This window comes from Rhinatrema bivittatum, chromosome 4 (genome assembly GCF_901001135.1).
Source record: "Rhinatrema bivittatum chromosome 4, aRhiBiv1.1, whole genome shotgun sequence".
NCBI classification, from domain to species: Eukaryota; Metazoa; Chordata; class Amphibia; order Gymnophiona; family Rhinatrematidae; genus Rhinatrema; species Rhinatrema bivittatum.
In genome coordinates this window covers 204,769,675-204,783,103 of record NC_042618.1, presented here as the reverse complement: position 1 = coordinate 204,783,103, position 13,429 = coordinate 204,769,675, and the positions used below count along the sequence as shown (strand labels likewise).

At 47.1% G+C, this 13,429-nt stretch overlaps 1 protein-coding gene across 1 annotated transcript in view; it reads right to left on the bottom strand.

The window, feature by feature from the left end:
• LOC115090462 (hyaluronidase-3-like) overlaps nt 1-12,118 on the bottom strand; it is a 65,191-nt gene extending 53,073 nt beyond the window's left edge. The window contains exon 1 of the mRNA XM_029599585.1: nt 12,095-12,118. The gene's annotated coding sequence lies outside the window, so the exon portion shown is untranslated. The remainder of the gene's footprint in view (nt 1-12,094) is intronic.
• Between the last annotated feature and the right edge of the window lie 1,311 nt (nt 12,119-13,429).

Genomic DNA, 13,429 nt, shown 5'->3' with positions numbered 1-13,429 from the left:
GGACAGTCCCTAATGGAGAAAGACTGATAAGACAGAGAAAAGTTCCTGAATGCTAAGATGGAGGCCAAGAGGAGGAACACGCAATACATAAATTAACAACCATAAATGCCACCTTGACTTCTAGTAGCTCCATCTTTAGTCTCAACTTATGATGCTACTAGAAGCTTGGATAGCAACTATAGCCTGACTGTATATTACTGTCTCTTCTGTACTTAATTCTTTACAGGAGATGAAATGTTCCACTACAAAAAAACCGAACATGATAAAAGTCTTTATAACATGCCCCAAGGCTAACCGACCCTTACTCCAACAGACAGGTCCTAGTCTCCTATTCCACAGGGCTGCTATTTTTCATGGATTTTAAAACTAGGTTTTAAGTTTTGGGCAAAACTGGGAGTCTCCTCTACAACACCGCATCAGTTTGCTTGCCCAGGTTTGAAATAGTGCATATTTTTGTTAAAGATTTAATTTGCTGCAATGTCCAGAAATATAAATGTGCACTTGAAAAAAAAACAATCATGCAACAACTTGTGCAAAAAGTACTGTGGGACTTTACCAGATATGTAAATATAGGCCTGTTGAGCACAGGTCCCACAGCTATTACATAAATTTGTGCTTTCGTTGATTTTCCTCTGGCATTTTTGTCCTCTTTCGGGAAATTAAGTGCTTGGACAGAAGAAGCACTATTTCATAATTTTGCCAGCAAACTGATCTGGAGCCTTTTGTGCATTTTCTCCAAAACTTAACTTTGGCCTTTTCAGTACCAAGAAGAGCATCAGCATCCTGGCCTCTCCTCCAGTTGTGTTCACAATGAAACCTGGACTGTAGCAACCGCACATTCCCAGGGGCAGTGCAGTTCTCACAGCCCACCTGCCACACAGTTAAAAGTGTGCGCATTGGTACCCCCCGCATTCTGTGGGAGTGTACTGGGGGGGGGGCACAGCAACTATTTGCCTAGGTTGGCATTTTCAGAAACAGGCGCATTATTCAACACGGAAGTTGTCTCCCACAGAAAAACGCAGGTGCAAATCTCTGCAAGTACTTTTTTCCTAGGGCAATTTGCAAAGGGAAAAGATGCCCGTCCTTTCCCTTTCAGAACTGGTGCAACTCCACGGGTGTCTATGAGAAAACTGCCCCATCAGAGAACAGTTAATCGAGTAATGAAACAGCTTTGTCGAACCAGAGATGTTTTAAACCATCTTATGCAGTAATGACCTCACTCAGATCACTCTGTCTGTGGTCTGGGCTTTTATCATCACTCCTGACTTCTGCCTGCTCACTTCTCTTACCTGCCTTTTCCACCCTACATCTTTCTCAAACTGCCCTTATCTCTTTTTGTTTTTTTTTTTTAAATCTTTGGTCCAGCGACTTTCTTTGTTCCTGTTTGGGCTCCAGCTCAGTCAGAACCAGTCGATCATGGGGTTATGGCACACTGAGCCTGCACTTCAGCTCCCCAGGGTTATCCCCCTCCCTCGTCAGCTCAGCCACCAACAGCAGCCGCCCTCTGACCATAAGGCACACCCTGTGGGGCCCTCTGATACGGGTGCAACTCCTCGCCTGCAAGTAACCATCACCATTTTATGATGACAGAGACTTTGGATAATAGAAGGTCTAGGGGGCACTCTATGACGTTAGCATGCGGCAAACATTTAAAACTAATCTGAGAAAGTCTTTTCACTCAACGCACAATTAAACTCTGGAATTTGTTGCCAGGGGATGTGGTTGGTGCAGTTAGTGGTAGCATGTTTAAAAAAGGATTGGATAAGTTCTTGGAGGAGAGTCCATTACCTGCTATTAATTAAGTTGACTTAGAAAATATCACTGCTATTTCTAGCAACGTAACATGGAATAGACTTATTTTGGGGAACTTGCCAAGTTTCCTATGGCCTGGATTGGCCACTGTTGGAGACAGGATGCTGGGCTTGATGGACCCTTGTCTGACCCAGTATGGCATGTTCTTATGTTCCTCCTATCTCTATGGTATCCTAGCCCCCTGCTGGCCTGGGGAATCCAGCCCAGGTTTTCTGCATAGCAGTACTAGATGTATTGCCCAGGGTCACTGGGCTGGACACCTCCTTCTGTCTTGCAGTTATTATAGAACTGCATTCAGCGTTTCCTCTGCTCTGTCCTTGCAAATCATTGTGGGCAAATGATTAACTTCCATTCCAGTTCAGTTTGGTCCTGAAGTCCTCTTTGTTACGAAAATAATAATACCAGTACCAACCCAAGAAATAATACAGACTGCAGTACATTTAAAACATGGACTGGCTGGTCCTGATCTACCTTGAACAGCAGAAAGCACAAACCTTGCTATGGATGCATCCCAGCAACACTAGTCTACCTTTTCTACCTCACCAGATCACAGTCCATAATGCCTCTTACTGAAAATGAACAATGGTTAAACATGCAGCAGTGAAGGTTACATACTTGCTTTATGCGCAAGGAGCAAATTCAGCATTATTAACATGCACAAAATGCTGCCCGTTATCCTTCTCCCTGGGGTTTTTACAGGTTGGCATGCATGTTATTTCCTGCACTTTCAAAATTCAAACACCATGTGTTCTCCATATGATACTGAAGACTCTGCAAATGGCTTTGTGTAATCAGAGAAAGACTTACTTATTCCTGGTTTATCCGTATTCTCATTTTCTCCTAAGAAAATATACACAATGGGACAGGAGCTTAAAACTATGAACAGTTCAGCCTTTCACCTATAGACTCACACTGGTACTGCCACAAAAACTGGGCCACACTCAGCTCCAATCTTCTTTACCATTCCAAGATTTCATAGAAAGCCTCTTTTTTCCTTGTGTATCGCTTTGTCTTTCTGAAGAGTTTTGAACACCTAACATCCATATGCATATCAGTATTCTTTAATCAGACACATATTGCAATATCTCCATATTGTGAGCTGAACAGCACATTGATTCAGACTGTGCACAGCTTAACAGATATATTAAAAAAACAAACCCGTAACAATTATGTCAGATATCATCATACCAAAGACTCAAACTGAGCTTAACTTTCTTTCCTCGCATCTCACTGCAACATATTCATAAAAGAGTTGAGCTAGAAAGAAAGCAGAGTTGCTTACCTGTAACAGGTGTTCTCCTAGGACAGCAGATGTTAGTCCTTACAAGTGGGTGACATCATCAGATGGGGTCCGGTACGGAAAACTTTGTCAAAGTTTCCAGAAACTTTGACTGGCACACTGAGCATGCTCAGCATGGCACTATCCACATGGGGTGCCTCTTCAGTCTAGTAATATAGAATTACAAAAAAATAAAATAAATATAGAAGAAACCCATTCCACAGAGTGGCAAGCGGGTTTTCTGAGGACTAACATCCTGCTGTCCTAGGAGAACACCTGTTACGGGTAGGCAACTCTGCTTTCTCCTAGGACAAGCAGAATGATAGTCCTTACAAGTGGATGAATACCTAGCTACAGGCTGTTCCCAGAAAAGAGGACCAACAGCAATTTAACCAGGTGCCAACCAAGGTGCTGTTAGTAACACAGGGAATCAGCCTGAACCCGAACAATGGGCCCAAGGCAGGAAGAGTTGGGTTCTACATCTGAAAGAGATTCCGGAGGACAGTCTGGACAAAATTGATATCGCGTCGCGTCTAAACAATAGTGCGAGGCATAGGTGTGGAGAGAACTCCATGTCGCAGCTTTGCAGATCTTGTCCATGGGGATCACTCGCAAATTGGCCACCAAAGCTGCCATGGCTCGAACAGAGTGAGCTTTGACATGTCCCCCAATTGTAGTCCTGCCTGCATATAGCAGTAAAAAATGCAGTCTGCCAGCCAATTGGACAAGATCTGCTTAGTCACGGCACTTCCAATCGGTTCTTGTCAAAAAAGATGAAGAGTTGCGTGGATTGCCTGTGGCCTACTGTTCACTCCAGGTAGAAGGCTAAAGCCCTTTTGCAATCTAGGCTGTGCAGAGCCCGTTCACCATGGTGCGAGTGAGGCTTAGGAAAGAAGGTGGGCAGGATGATTGATTGTTCAGATGGAAATCAATCACCACCTTTTGTAGGAACTTGGAGTGTGTGCGGAGAACCATCCGATCGTGGAAGAACTTCATAGGGCAGGATTGAACCAGAGCCTGAAATTCGCTGACGCTGCACGCCGAGGTGACCACTACCAGAAAAATGACCTTCCAGGTCAGGTATTTCAGATCACAAGAGCACAAAGGCTCAAAAGGAGCCTTCATCAGATGGCCAAGACCACGTTGAGGTCCCAGGAAACCGCAGGGGGTCTTAGGGGAGGCTTCAACTTGGGCAGACCCCACATAAAGCACCCTATGATGGATAACACTGAAATGGGCGATCCATTTACCCTGTGGTGGTAGGTCTCAATAGCACTAAGATGAACTCTAACAGAGGTGGTCTTTAAGCTAGTCTACAATAGGTGCAGCAGGTAATCCAAGAGTTTTGGTGTGGAGCAAGAAAATGGATCCAAGCCGTGGCTCGCACATCAAATGGAAAATCTCTTCCACTTCAGGCTGTAAGACTTCTTAGTGGAAGGCTTCCTGGACTCCACCAGACCTGGGTCACTCCCTCGAGAGGTCCAGGGGCTGTAAGGTCAGCCCTCAACATCCAAGCTATGAGAGATAAGGCCCAGAGGTTGGGATGGCGCAGTCTGCCCTAATTCTGCGTGATGAGGTCTGGGGAGGTTCCCAGACTGATCGGCTCCCACAGAGAAAGATCCTGCAGGAGAGGAAACCAGATCTGTCTCGGCCAATAAGGCGCGATGAGAATCATGGTCCCCCGGTCCTGTTGGAGCTTCAGGAGAGTCCTTGACACTAGCAGAAGTGAAGGGTAGGCATACAGAAGGCCAGTGACCCAATGGCGGACAAAAGCATCTGACGCTGCTTGCCCTTCTCCGTGGACAGAGAGCAAAACTGAATACCTTCCTGTTGTGGGGGGGAAGCGAACAGATCTACATCCTGGATGCCCAGAGGCAGAAGATCTGATCGCAACTTCCTGCTTCAGGGACCACTCGTGCGGGCGGAACGACTCAAGTTGTCCACCATCACATTCTCCTGCCCCAGCCAGTACATGGCACAAAGAAGTATCCCCTGGGACAGAGCCCACGACAACATTTGCACCACCTCCTGGCAAAGAAGAAATGATCTGGTGCCTCCCTGTTTATTGAAGTTCCACATCGCCACCTGGTTATTGGTCTGGATGAGGACCACCTTGTTGGCTAGGCGATCCCGATACACCCAAAGCGTGTAACAGATCACCCGGAGCTCCAGGAAGTTGATTTGACAGTTTGCTTCTTGTGTTGACCACTGACCCTGGGTGCGGAGATCTCCCACATGAGCTCTCCAGCCAGGTGAGGGGCATCCGTGGTAAGCACCACCTGAGCAGGGGGAGCCTGAAAAGATACATATACTTCTAAGTTGGATAGGGTCTCCCACCACGACAAGGTGTCCAGAAGGGGTGGGGTCACCCTGATGTGTATCTGAAGGTCCTGGGTGGCCTGGCGCCACTGAGACCGTAGGGTCCACTGTGCCCTGCGCATGTGTAGACAACCAAAGGGAGTGACATGAACGATGGTCGCCATATGTCCCAACAGGCGCATCATGTCGTGTGCAGAGACCTAATGACTCAGAGACCTCCCTTGTCAGGGACACTATGGAAACTGCTCAATCCCTGGGCAAAACTGCCCAAACCTGAGCGTGTCAAACTTGACACCAATGAAGACCAGTTGTGGTGACGGGAGCAGCTGTGACTTCAGGTAGTTGACCAGAAAGCCTAAGGTCTCCAGAACCTGAATAGTGGAGTGTAGGGATTGCAGCACTCCCTGCCTGGAGGCGCTCTTGATAAGCCAATCATCCAGGTAGGGAAAAACTTGCACTTACAGCCTTCTCAGATAGGTCCCCACTACTGCTAGGCATTTTGTAAAGACACAGGGTGCCGATGCCAGTTTGAAGGGCAGCACTCAATATTGAAAATAGCATTCGCCCACCACGAACCAGAGATGTGGGAAATTTTAATATGAGTGTAGGCGTCTTTTAAATCGAGGCAGAAAGCGAGTTTCCCCTCCATAGGAGAGGAATCAGGGCACCCAGTGAAACCATCTTGAACTTTTCCCATTGGAATAATTTGTTCAAGGCCTTCAGGTTCAGAATCGGACGAAGGACTCCTATTCTCTTTGGAATGAGGAAATATCTGGAGTAGAAGCTGGTTCCCTGCTGTTCAGGAGGAACAGGCTCGACCGCTCTGGCCGTTATGAGGGCAGAGAGCTCTTTCAACAGTATTTCCTGATCCATCAAGAACCCCCAAGAGGAGCGCAGTGGAGTGGCTGATGGGATCTCCTGGAAATTCAGCCTGTAGCTCCGATGGACGATGGACAGGACCCATCAGTCCGAGGTGACAGCCAGCCAATGATCCACCAAGAACCGAGGCGGCCTCCTCCATCCTTGAGGGTACGGGTTGTTGGCTTCAGCTCTTGCAGCCAGTCAAAATCCCGTAGCAGGACTATGCTGAGGTGCTGGCTGAGTCCTAGGGGTATGCGGTTGTCTGGGGCAAGCCTTAGGTCCAGCCTGCTGGGACCGTACCCTATCCGCCGGAGGATAATACTTCCTTGGGCAGCAGAACGGACTACTGGGCCCAAGGATCTCTTACCTGAGGACTGTGGGTCCGAGGTACTGGCTGAAAGATGCTGAAAGGTTTCATGGTGATCTTTCAGTTGCGCCACCGCCTCCTTAATCTTGTCTCTAAAGAGATTTTCTCCAGTACAGGTGAAGTCCCCTATTCAGTCTTGCACTTCTGGACGTAGGTCAGAGACGCATAGCCAAGCCATTTGGCGTGCATCAATGCCCGCTGTGGCCACTCTTGCTGCTGTCTCAAAGACATCATAAGTGGACCGAATCTTGTGCTTGTCACACTCGAAACCCTGCTGACCAACCTTCAGGAAGTCCTCCTGGAGTTGAGGGAGATGATCCACTAAGTCCTGAACCTGCTTCCAGAGGTTCCTGGAATACTGGTTCATATATAGTTGGTAGCAGGCAACATAAGCTGCTAACATGGATCCTTGGAAGACTTTCCTCCACAGAGCATCCAGGACTCTGTGCTCACGATCTGGGGGTGTTGAGACATGAGTGCGGGACCTCTTTGCCTTTTTGAGGGCTGATTCCACCACCACGGACTGGTGCGAAAGCTGGCACCGCTCAAAACCCGTGGTTGGCTGCACCAGGTACACAGTGTCAGTCTTATGATTGACCACTGGGACTGAGATGGGGTGCTGGTGCTTCCTCGACTTTGGACGCTTGGCCCAGTTTTCCCTAGCGCTGAGGGAGATGGTGATGACCCGGACCTAGAATGGAAAGAATCTGATCCCCAGCACCTAACTTGAGCAGAGGAACCAATGGGGAAGATACGGAGACTACCTGGACCCCTTACCCCAAGGCGTCGATGCCCCTTCACAGAAGTCAAAGGCTCCGACTTCCTGGAGTAAAACAATTTCTCCATCTTGTCAAGGCATGTGCGCGGCAATCCTTGGAGGTCATCTGGGCACAGAAGGACATCCATGGCTGCCATGCGACACCCCCAGGCACAAAATGCAGAGCTCATGAGGGTCTGTAATGGACATAGTCCGGGGGCACTGGGGGCATCGGCAGAAACCAGACGACGCCATGAAAAAATCTAACCAATGGACGGTCAATAGCTGGTGGCCACCAGAGGACAGCACTGTCGGTAATCAACCGCAAGGAAATTTACCACATCACCCTCTAATAAGGCCGGAAAGGATCGAGGGACCCAGCGAGGAGAAAAGAATGAGAAAACTTGGACATGGCAGTTTTCCAAAGAAAAAGCTCCACATCCGCGAGGCGATAACTCCACAGAAGAGACTGATGAGGGATCCTGCGTGGGTGCGTGGATAGTGGCATGCTGGGCATGCTCAGTGTGCCAGGCTCCATCTGATGTCACCTACTTGTGAGGACTACCATCCTGCTTGTCCTAGGAGAAATGAATCATATTCCCCTTTCAGGGACATGGTTATTTTTTTCAAAAGTAATTTCTCTAGCTTTCATATCTGCTCTTTATGACTTATCTATCCTGTGATTTACAATTTATTGTCAACACAAATCAAGCCACCAACAACATTTGCATTATAAGCCTCTTATGTTTTCTCAAAACTTGATCACCTCTCACTTGAATTTCTCCAGCAGAAATCCTTTTTTCTAATGCTAAAAAACATTGGAGCTCCTGTGTCTTGCGAGTGAGTGCAATTATTCATGGGACACACCGGATACATATGCCTGACAGATATTACTTGAAGTGTCAGAATAGGGGAATGAGGCCTTCAGTATCCACAATTATCTTATTTAAATAGTTCATGGGACACTGAATGATGCTAATGATCTGGCAGCCCTATCCTGTGGTTTCAACAGACCAGACTTACCAGCAAGGCTTCTCCCATGCTGATGGGTATAATTGATGGTAAATTTGTCTCATAATGAATTAGTAAAACTCCGGGAAGTATCCTATCCTCTCTCATCTTTGTCGATGATGCATTTAGAAACCATTAGAACTATGATGTATGATCAGTTGTCCTTGAGATAGCACAGGCAACTTTTCCTCAGAAGTTCCTCTGGGGTTAGGGTCAGGGTATTGAAAATAAAGCGATACTCTGTTCGATCGGACTGGAGAATCCTTATTGCCTCCGGTCATGAAGAGCCGCAGGGTAGGACACCAATGTGAATTTGAGGCAACTTCTGTCTATGATCAGGATTTTGTGAAGAAAAGATCCACGTTTCCCAGTGAAAAATGTAGTGTGGTTGCCATTTAAATCCTGTTAAATGCACTGAAATAAACGTTAAACAAAAAATAAGGCTCTACTTTTTAACTGGACTAAAAAAATGTATTGCCAGTCCAATAATTAATCACCTAATATTATGCAGGGTTTGTTTGTTTGTTGACCTTTACTTCTACACAATGAAAATGGAAACATCTTTGTAATTTCTCTAAATAAGACAGCGAAAGCCTGGAAGAGCTGAGAAATGTGGCAAGTGGTGCTGGTGCACGGACACGCGGGCTCATAGTGACAAACTTCTCAAACCAAAGGCTTGAAGCTGTGGGGGTGGGGTACCTGGGGGAGTGTTAGGGAAGCGGGCTCCGAACACTCAGCACATTTTTAATTGCATCGGCCCCAAAGTGCTTTATGTTTGAGAGACTGGCTGCCTGAATGCTCCTTGCTGTTATCACCGGCTCTGCCAGCTCCTCACTCTCAGCCCCAGCTATCCCGGGAATAAGGAGCCGGTTCGGGACCAGAATCTAGACCTCGACCTCCCATAGCGCTAACCCCAAGCCACCAGCTCAGCTTGGCCGATAAAGGGGGGGGGTTCTAACATATGTGGAGCATGTTCTGGAGTCAGTCCCCTTAAGCAGGATGCAATTCTAATATGGATTTAAGAAAAAGCATTTCTGGGCTGGCTGTATGCTGCTGTGCGGGAGACTGCCGGGTTTGGTTTTTTTTCCCATTTAAAATTTTCTTATACTTAATGCATGACACAATGACCATATGTAAACCAATCCAGAACATATAGCATAAGTATAATTTTAACATTCAAGATAAGACCCCTCACCCCTAAACCACCCCTCCGCACCCACAGCCATTACATTCAGAAGGATGAAGAACCATCAGAAAACAGTAAAACCATCAAGAGGAGCAACGGAAAACAAAATAAACCTCTGAGACTAAAACTTCCCTCATAGCGATGGAGAGAGATGGTATAATAGCTTCATTTAAGGGACCAGGTTATCCAAGGTTGCCTTCTCTTCTCAAATCCACCCAGCTGTTTACGCCTGATAGCTGTCAATTTGTTCAAACAGCATACCTTAAATCATCTTTTATATAAACCTCTCCAACGGGGACTTCTATCTGGTTCCAAGAGAGAGCTACTTCATAACTGGCTACAGCCCCCCCTAGGAGGGAAGGAGTCCTGCTGTCACACATCTGAGAAAACCGCTGGTCGGGCGAGAGTGGACTTGTGTCAGGCTCAGAAGGAAGCCACGATGCCTCTTGGCTAAGAACTGTAGCTACAACAGGCTGGGGGGAAGAGTAGGTTAAAATAGGAACAAAAAGGAAAAAAAAAAATCACGGTAACTGGGATAAAAGCTCCTGAAGAGTGAACCACATTAATGAGCAGCAGGGAAGCTGCCAGGCAGTACAAAGACGAATTTAAAAAAAAAGAAGGAATTTCTAAAATTTGTATGGTGATTTTTTTTCTTTATAGTGATGCCGTTTGATTGAAAGATCACTGTTGGGCTACAGCGCTGAGCTCTTACCTCTGTATACTTCCTCTTTTCTTAACGTAATCTGAAGTCAGAACGACTTACACAAGCGCCCAAGAGGCTGCAGTTCGAGACAGCTCAGACTGCGAGAGCTCCCTCAATCATCACCATACAATGCAGATTCCCTGCCAGAGCCAGGCAAAGAAAGAAGAAATGGGCCTTTACGATTATCCCTTTCTTCCAGTCAGAGTGAGGTCCCTAAGCATCCTGGGATGAATGAAAACAACACACAGGCCTATTCACTATGGGGTCAATATTGAAATGGATATAGTAAGCCAACTCAGTGGTGAACCAGGTAGAGCCTTCAGAATGAAAACATGCTACTTTATTGTTCTGGCGGGGTTACAAGAGATGGTTCTGTTATATGCCGTTGGCAACACCAAAGTGGGTGATCAGAATTATGAACACATCTAAACAAAATTCTAAGAAAAGATACAAGTGAGAAGGCATAGACAATTGAGCGGATCTGTTACTTATTAGGAGATCATTCTTGGAAATACATGTTCAAGGGCTGATCCCCATTTTGTGGATGACTTATATTCTCAATACACTGCAAGAAAGGGATTTTTCAGACCAACATGGTCAAGGGCAGCGATCATGCCTTTACTCTTCTCGGTATGTCAGGACCGAATCGGAAAACTTCCTTGGTAGCTCTAGCTGGGTGACAGAGGCACCAGGAGATAACTTGATATTCAACTGGTGCTTTATTCGGACTATCAACGACAAGAAGCAGGCACAGACTCCTGCTCCCACTCCCTCCCCACGCCGAAGACGTCGGCACATAAAGACCCCTTGATCCTCTCGGTCCGCCCATTAGTACCAGCCTGCTGGGCCGCCACAGACCCCCACTCACCATCTGGCTCCTCCCTCTTTGTGTCTGTCCCATGCAAGCTTGAATTCTGCCGCTGTATTGGCTCCTACAACCTCCGCTGGAGTCTGATCCAAGTGAAAAGGAATTTTCTGACATTCCTCGTGAGCCTCCCCTCCTTCACTTCATAGCATGAACCCTTATCCGTGAGCTTTTCATTTTGCGGAAAATGTTTCTTTCTGGTACCTTACTGAAGCCAGCTAAGTAACTGAATGTCTGTATCCTATCTCCCCTTTCCCTCCTAGAGAGTGTATCTTTTCCCCCCTCAGTCTCTCTGTATAAGGCTTATAGTGCACCAGTTTGGTGCTCCTCCTCTGACCTGCCTCTACCCTATTAAATAAACCCTTTGGTAGATATCTCCAACACTGGACGCAGCAGGCGAGGTCTCACCAGAGACCTGTTCTTACCTCTTCCTTCATAGTAATGACCTCTCTCTATGCACCCAAGCACTGTATTAGCTTTTTCTGCTGCTTTAGCACGCGGATGGGGTACCTGGAGTTCATCAGGGATGAAGACACCCAGGTTCCTTTCCTCTCTGTATGTCCTTCAGAGGAAAACACCCCAACTTCCTAACATCACAGAAAACACACTTCACAACATCAAGCAAGAAGTGAAGGGAAGCCAGAGACCTACTCTGGTTCCTGTTCAGACCACATAAACGGACCACTTTTCTGACAGAGAGCCAAGGCTGGGCTACAAGCTGAGGACTGTCCTTCCTGGCCTTTTGCCTGAGATCAGAATCAAACACCATGGGGGATTACCGTCCTGCCAGCCAACCCCACTGGGAACATGCTGCTGTAACAACCGCTGCCAAACAGGAGGATTAAACCTCCTGCAAAAGAATAAATAAATACTGGCAATGGAATTTTGATCGGCACTGGTAGAAGTTAAAAAAAAAAAAAGAGGAAAGCATTACCTGTACTTCTGTTTCTCTCCCCACTCCAGCTGCAGTCTGTGACAGTCTGCCTGCACCTCTCTGCTTTAAGACAAGCACAGGAAGCAGAGGATGTGTCCTTGTGGCAAACCCGCTAACTCCAAAAATAGGCAGGCCCTCGGAAGAAAGGCTGAAGTGACCCAGTGAGCAGACAACAGGGGCCATGCCCATGTGTACCGGCCCAGCTCTCCGCAGTACTCACACACACACAAACCCACGCCGAGGCCATAGCCTGCGCGTTAAGGAAACGCGTTTTACGCAGAGATTAATCATTTGCTTTACCTCCCGATGCACAAGCTAATGCTATGCTAATGCACTGGGAGTTTAAAAAAATAAATAAAAATATATATATATATAGCGCGTTGATCGGAAAACGTCTGTTCAGCACAGGCCAAGCGCGCAATTTAAAATATCTCCATCCCGTGCCCTCCAAGGTTAGGGGCAGGGTCCACTTTGCACATGCATAAAATAATAGACAAACAGATGTGCTGGAATTAAAACAATAATTACATAAGAAAACCAAGGCTGTTAGTGCTGTGCTCTAATCTAGGGGGGGCACAGCTAACTACGGCCTCTGAGCTGGGTAAGTACGGGCCTGTCCAGCTAGCTGGCCAGAACAGAAAAAAAGCTCGTTTTCGCCTGCCCCTTGGTTTTAAGTGCCAGCACAGCAACGCTGGAAACTTTACTCCACCTCTGGCCAGGAGTAAAGTTTCCCCAGGAATAACAAAAGCTGGGTGAAGCCCCACGCGACTCTCTGCATTGGGGAGTACTGCTTAGTGCCCTCATTTGCAAGGAATTTCCATGCAAGGGCACCAAGCGCCTTTTGGAGCGTAAAACTCCTCGCTGGATCAGCAGTAAGGTTTATGCTCACAAAATGTGCCTTCAAAATGCGGGTAAAGCTGTGCGTTTGGCTTAACTCTCCTTTCAGTATATCGGCCTGACAATATGGCAGAGGGACGTCAGCGCAGTGCTTCTCAGCCTTTTTCACGTGGCAGTACCCCAGCACTGGGTTCACTTCGCTGCAACATTCATAATGTCCCCTCCCACCCATCCTCCTGAAATAATCACCTTCCTTCACCCCCCTTACAATCCACCGACATAATCTTCCCTCACTCTCTCTTACCCTTCTAACATGAAGGCCTTTCCTCATTCCCTTTTACCCTCTGGCATAACCCCCTTCCCCCTCCTCTTACCCCACTGTCAAAATGACCTCCCCATGCCCCTCTTATCACCCTAACAATCTTCTCTCCGCCCTCACCACAGTTATCTTCATCTCCCACACACCCCCACCCCTTTGGCCTAAACATCAATCCTTCT